We start from the raw sequence: 7736 nt of genomic DNA on the forward strand, positions 1-7736 counted from the left end.
TTGAAAATTTGAAAAATTGAATAAACGCAACATAAAATCTAAAGAACCATATAAAAAGTAAATGAAATGCAAAAGGAAATGAAAAAACGAAAAATTGTGAATAAAACCGAAAAAATGAAAGTTAAATCGGAGAAAGGAAAATAAAAATTAAGCATTTTAAAAAATTGAGGGAACGAAAAACTGAACAATTTGGAAGTCGAGAAATTAAAAAACTGAAGAAATTAAAGTTGAAAAAACGAAATTGAAGAAACGAAAAATTAAGAAATTAAAAGGCCATCAATTTTTGATTTTTCGTTTCTTCAATTTTTGATTTGCAATTTCTCTAGTTTTCATTTTAATATGTAAAAATAATTATTATAATTTTTTAAATTCTTCACCGATTGAATTTTACTATATTTTTTTTTATTTTTCAAGTATTGGATTTTAAAACTTATTCATTTATTCGATTTGTCAATTTTTAGATTTTTAATTTTTGAATTTCTCGGTATTTAATTTTTCAATTTTTCGATCTTTCAAATTTTAGGTTTCCAATTTGTTAATTCGATTCGTTTTTTCTTCTTTCCAATTTTTTCATTTATTGATTTTTTTAAAATATTAAGTTTCACGATTTTTAGTTTTTCAATGCTACAATTTTTCGTTTCTTCAGTACTTCGCGTTTCAGTTTCTCGATTTTCCACTTTTTCGATTTTACAATTTTTTGATGTCTCCAGTTTTTCGGTTTGCAATTTTTCGTTTTCGTTTTTTCAATTTTTGGATTTTTCAGTTTTTCAGTTTTCAATTTTTCGATTTTTCAACCTTCAGATTTTTTAATTTTCGTTTTTTTAATTTTTAGATTTCACAAAAATCGAAAAAATGAAATATGTATTCTAAAATCGAAATACTGAAAATTTGGAAATCTGAAAATCGGGTATTTGGAAATTAAATCAAAATTGTACAATTGTAAAATTGCAGAATTGAAAAATTAGAGGTTGAAAATTTGAAAAATGGAATAAACGAAATATAAAATCGATACAACAATTTAAAAAGTAAATGAAATGAAAAAGGAAATGAAAAAAAGAAACATTGTGATATAAAACCGAAAAAATGATAATTAAATCGGAAAAAGGAAAATAAAAATTAAGAACTTAAAAAAACTGAGGAAACGAAAAACTGAAAAAAAAATGAAAGTTGAGAAATTCAAAAATTGAAGAAATTAAAGTTGAAAAAACAAAATTGAAGAAACCAAAAATTAAGAAATTAAAGGGCCATAATTTCTTAATTTTTCGTTTCTTCAATTTTTGATTTGCAATTTCTCTAGTTTTCATTTTGATATGTAATAATAATAATTATGATTTTTAAAATTCTTCACCTTTTCAATTTTAGGATTTTAGAATTTCTCCATTTTTCAAGTATTGGATTTTAAAACCTATTCATTTATTCGATTTTTCAATTTTTAGATTTTTAATTTTTGAATTTCTCGATATTTAAATTTTCAATTTTTCTATCTTTCAAATTTTGGGTTTTCCAATTTGTCAATTCGATTAATTTTTTCTTCTTTCCAATTTTTCGATTTATTGACTTTTTTGGAATTTTAAGTTCCTCGATTTTTAATTTTTCAATGCTTCAGTTTTTCGTTTCTTCAGTAATTTAATTTTCAGTTTCTCGATTTTCCACTTTTTCGATTTTGCAATTTCTTGTGTTTTCAGTTTCTTAGATTTTTTAGTTTTTCGATATTTCAGTTTTTCAAATTTTTCATGTCTTCAATTTTTCGGTTTTCAATTTTTCGAGTTTTTGAACTTCAGATTTTTTAATTTTTCGTATTTTTAAATTTAAGATTTTCCAAAAATAGAAAAAACGAAATGTGTATTGAAATATTGAAAATTAAGGAAAACGGTAAATCGGATAATTGGAAATCAAATCAAAATTGTACAATTATTGTAAAATTGCGGAATTGAAAAACTGAAGATTGAAAATTTGAAAAATTGTATATAAACGAAACATAAAATCGAACGAAACATTTAAAAAGTAAATGAAATAAAAAATGAAATGAAAAAACGAAAATTAAATCGGAAAAAGCAAAATAAAAATTAAGAACTTAAAAAATTAAGCAAACGAAAAACTGAAACATTTGGAAGTCAAGAAATTCAAAAATTGAAGAAATTAAAGTTGAAAAAACGACAGTGACAAAACGAAAAATTAAAGGGCCATAATTTCTTAATTTTTTATTCTTCAATTTTTGATTTGCAATTTCTCTAGTTTTCATTTTAATATGTAATAATGATTATTATAATTTTTAAAATTCTACACCTTTTCAATTTTAGGATTTTAGAATTTTTCCATTTTTCAAGTATTGGATTTTAAAACCTATTCATTTATTCGATTTTTCAATTTTTAGATTTTAAATTTTTGAATTTCTCCATATTTAGCTTTTCAATTTTTCGATCTTTCAAATTTTGGTTTTTCCAATTTGTCAATTCGATTCGTTTTTTCTTTTTTCAAGTTTTTCGATTTATTGATTTTTTTAGAATTTCTAGTTTCTCGATTTTTAATTTTTCCATGTTTCATTTTTTCGTTTCCTCAGTACTTTGATTTTGAGTTTCTCGATTTTCCAATTTTTCGATTTGCAATTTTTTGTTTTCGTTTTTTCAATTTTTGGAGTTTTTAATTTTTCAGTTTATACTTTTTGTATTTTTCGACGTTCAGATTTTTTAATTTTTCGTATTTTTAAATTTTAGACTTTCAAAAATCGAAATATCGAAATATTGAAAATTAAGGAAATCGGAAAATCGGATAATTGGAAATAAAATCAAAATTCTACAATTGTAAAATCGCGGAATTGAAAAATCGAAGATTGAAAATTTGAAAAATTGTATTTAAACGAAATATAAAATTGAAAGAAACATTTAAAAAGTAAATGAAACGAAAATGGAAATGAAAAAACGAAAAATTGTGATATAAAATCAAGAAAATGAAAATGAAATCGGAAAAAGGACAATAAAAAACAATTGAAAAATTTGGGGATCGAAAAATTAAAAAATTGAAGAAATTTAAGTTGAAAAAACGAAATATTGTGAAACTGAAACTTTAAAAAATGGAAAAATTGAAGAATGAAAAATGAAAAACGACAAACTGCGAAACCACAAAATTGGTCAAAGGTAAGTATACCCAGGCTTTTCGAAAAAGTATAAGTTTTGATGAAATGGAGTGAGTCGTTCTTGATTTGATTAGTAAAACAAATTGTCTCATTCATTTTTTTTTAATCACCCCGTATAAGCATTTCTAAAAACATTATGAGTGCATTGATAAACCACACTGACAGAGTCATAATGTTTTACATATGTATTTCAGAGAGGATTTATTAGGCAAAAAAGACGACGTCAGCAGATTTTTTGGTTTCAAAATTAAACTGCAAAATGTGCAGGAGTATTATTTTATAAAATAAAAAACAAATTGTAAATTTGGATGAACGTTTTACGATCTACAATCTACATGATATTCCTAATACAAAATTTGACAACAATCGGTCCAGTAGCTTCGGAGACTATGTGTCTAATTGATACATACAGACAGACAGATACAAAATTATGTAAAAAAATTATATACTTCAAAATTTAATAGTGATTATTCTTGTGAAAGAAGACTTTTTAAATGACTAAATTTATTACCAGAACTATGTAATAACATTAAATACAAGTACCCGTTTGAAGAGCAAATATGTTTCGAGTTCGCAGCAGAAGAGTGCCGATAAATCACAACTAGGTAAACGTAAATACGCATTTTTGTTTTTCAGGATTTCATTGTGGCGCTTTTTACCAATTCCACATTTCCATTCGACGTGCGTAATTTATTGTTGTTTAGATAACCGCAGCTTTGTACCGACTTTGCGAGATTTATTTTCTTGCACTATCTTCGCAAGCGAGTGCGGCAATGTCGAGAAAAGAATGCTTTAAAAACCGGATCCTCTCATTAAGCTCAATGTCTAATTAACGTTATATTGAGATCGTATTACAAACTTCGCGATACGGTACAAGACAGAATAACACTGCCCTACTTGGAAATCCCATATCGCATTCTTCCACTTGAAGAAGTATTGTTAAATAAATCTTTGCACTTGTTTTTTAGCTTCGGCTGTCGGATGGTGGAACACCTACCACCCGAGGCGGTCTGCCGGCTGGAATAAATCACTTAAGAGTTTTTTGTGGATTTTGCTAAAGCAGTGACTGACCGAGGTGGTGAAAGCGGTATTATTGTAGCAATAGTATTATCAGAAGATTCTATGGTAGGAATTCGGTGGCGTTGCTGCAATAGATAAATACGCCCAAATATAATTACGGTTTAAAATACAGCTTTCTAATATTTTTTATGCTTACTGTAGAACCAGACGTAAAGTCAATGGCGGATGGTGATCGGTATCCGGCTCGAAGGACCACCTCGTTGTGCTTTTGAGTTTAAACAAAAAATGAATTAATGCAAATGATAATTCATTCATACATTAAATATAAATGAGGATTTGAGTTTGTTGTTTATTCAACATTATCTACAAAAACATACTTTTTTTCAATGAAAATAGATTTGATAAGTGCATGCTTCGCATAATATTGCAACCGGCGCAAGTCTCGGTTTCAATTGTTGACCTACAATGAAAGAGATACCGTTTTCTTTTAAATACGTAATTATTACACATTATGAAAAGACTACGACTTCTTTATTATTTGGAAATATTACCAAAAAATATTTCTAATAAATTTGTTTACACTTTGGTTAAAGCTACACCTTCAATTTAAAATCATTTTCAAGTGGAAACTCCTTATTCCACAAAAAAAATTTAATTGTTAATTGAACACTAAAGCTAAGTATATAATTGCAAGTTCAATAAGATAAAGACGTTTATGACTATTATCGCTGTAATAAAATAATAATGGCTACTACGTATTATAAATTGCGGTTTAAAAAATTTAAATTTTCTGGGGAGCTTAATTGGTATGCTTATATTTTGTCTTTTTTTTTTCTTAATACACATAGCCATCTCTTCACAATAGGAAACTTAAAACATGGTTAAAATGGTACATTTTTGCAAGGAATTATGGATTTTGCAATTATGGGGCGGAGCCTATTTGCAAAATCGATACTGCCTTATACAAATTTTCCATTTTAAACATGTTTTAAGTTTCGTGTTGTGCAAGGAAGTCTACACATATTAAAACAAAAAGGCAAAATTTAAGCCCGCCCACCCGCCCTATCTCAATTGTGATGATTGTCTTTATTCGCCGTGAACCAAGGGGGCGGAGCTTAACTGCAAGGTATTTATTTCTTTACAAGAAATTAAACCATGTTTTTGAGTATCGTGTCGTTCAAAAAATATGCTGTATATTAAGAAAAAAATCCAAAATATAAACCCCGCCCACCCACCCCATCTCATTTCTGATGATTTTTTTATTCTTAGGAACTTAAAACACGTTTAAAATGGTAAATTTTTGTAAAGAAATATGGATTTTACAATTAGGCTCTGCCTCTAGGTCTGCCAACGAATGAAAACTTCATTATCATTTAGATCAGGACAAGTATGGGTGGAGCTTTAATTTTTTCTTAGTATACATAGTATTCTTTGAATAACACGATACTCAAAAATATGTTTTTAATTTCTCGTGGAGAAATAAGGATTTTGCAGTTAAGCTCTGCCCCCTTGGCTAACGACGAATAAAAAACATCGTCACAATTAAGACAGGGTGGGTGGGTGGGGCTTATATTTTGCCTTGTTTTTTAAACGTGTGTAGACTTATTTCGACAACAAGAAACTTAAAACAAGTCTAAAATGGTAAATTTTTGTAGTGAACATCTTAGATCGCTAGCGCCATCTACATTAAAGATAGTTTAGTACAATGGCAGCAAATTTAAAAGTACGTCAAACAAAATCAATTTATTTAAAAAAATTATAAATCGTCACCATTTTAGTGCCTTCTCTTTACATGGCTATTCAAGTTCATTTTCAGTTTATTCTTGTACGAACACTTTTGGCATTCATACCAATTAACCTCACATAAAAAGTAGAAAATATTTGAATTTTTTTGTTCGGGTGGTTCTACTTTTCCGGGCATCTCCTATCTGTATGGTAATTTTGTAGAAAATACATATATTAAACAAGCAGGTCCTTCATCAGTAAATATTTTTGTGTTGAGTTTCCTTTGCCTCTAGAGTACAACGAATGTCAACAAGATGTGTTTAATTAAGTATTTTTTGGAATTACGTCATCTACTTTTTAGTGACGATAAATATCTTAAAAATTTAAAATACCATATAAGGTATCACAAATGTGCTGTAGTCTCAAAATTTCAAAAAAATGGTGGAAAGTTGTTTTGACAGAACTTCCCTGGTACCCAAAGTACCAGAAACATATTTAGCATTTGAGTTGAGTTTTAACTTTACATATTACATCAACATTTTTGCAAGGACACGTTTATGCACTTGGATTGTTGCAGTGTAGTACTTGCTAAGATAAGACTGATTATGGTAAATTACATATACCCTAAGAAAATAGAAGGCGGGTGGGTGGGGCTAGTACTTGTTAAGATAAGATTGATTTTGGCAGATGACATATTTTCTAAAAAATAAGGGTGGGTGGGTGGGGCTAAAACTTGCTAAGCTAAGAGTGAACAATATTAAGAGTAGTCACTGGAACGAAGAAGGGGTGGGTGGGCGGGGCTACTGCCTGCTCATAAAACTAGAAAAACTAAATTTAGTCCCGCCCACCCCCTTTCTCCGTTTCACTGGCTTATTTTATTTAGTGTAAAATGGAAATTGAAAAATAACAGTGTTGTATTCCCAAAATTTTCTTGGAAAATCGAGTGAGCTGTTCCTGATTTAATCAATAAAATAAATTGACTCATTAATTAATTTTTTGAGCCAGTTGTTTAAGTAAATCTAAAAAATATGAATGGAATGATAAATCACAAAAAAACTCATCACATTTTGGGTAGAATTTGTTCGCAAAATTTTGGGCAAAATAAACAGATAATACGATATTTAGATTAACAATTTACCATGCTTACAATAACTTTAATTGTTTGCAATAAGAAAATGTAAAAAATATGAATGCAGTGATAAATTACAAGTATAGAGTGATATGCTTATAATAACATCAAAACGTCTGAAGATTTCAAAGCATACGGTTTTGGAGATTCCAAATTAAATTGTAAAATGTTGTTTCATAATTTTGATTTTTTTTCTAAAAATCTATGTAGGATTCATACAATTTAAAACCCATTTACTATGTGCAATTTTAAAGTGACGTCATCACATTATTGGTGCGGATGATTAGACAAGTTTTGGTTAGTGTTTTACCATCTACAATATTTTCGGTCTAGTACTTTCGAAGATTATCGGTCTAATAAAAATCCGGGACGGCAGACAGACAGACGGACAGACAGACAGACGGAAACGGGAGACCTATTTCTTCGTCCTCTAGGGGTCATGAAAGGTCGAGAAAACGTAAAAGTAGAGAGTCGGTCGACGGACTCGATTACAATACTTCCTTTGGTTACGCTCGGGAAGTACAAATTAGACAACTATTTCAGAATTAACGTTAAATGATCTGGTTTTTCAGAACACATTTTCAAGTAATAACAAATCAGTAAATAATTTTTAGCAATATTAGTTCTCTGGCGCGATCATATCCATGGATTGTTATCAGAAAATTTTGATCCTTTCGAGATCCGTTTATTTAAAGAAATCGAATCAATGAGTTGTTTAAATTACCAACT

The sequence above is a fragment of the Zophobas morio genome, unplaced genomic scaffold (assembly GCF_036711695.1).
Source record: "Zophobas morio isolate AGI-343-1 ecotype UQ-CSIRO unplaced genomic scaffold, CSIRO_AGI_Zmor_V1 ptg000004l, whole genome shotgun sequence".
Taxonomy (NCBI): domain Eukaryota; kingdom Metazoa; phylum Arthropoda; class Insecta; order Coleoptera; family Tenebrionidae; genus Zophobas; species Zophobas morio.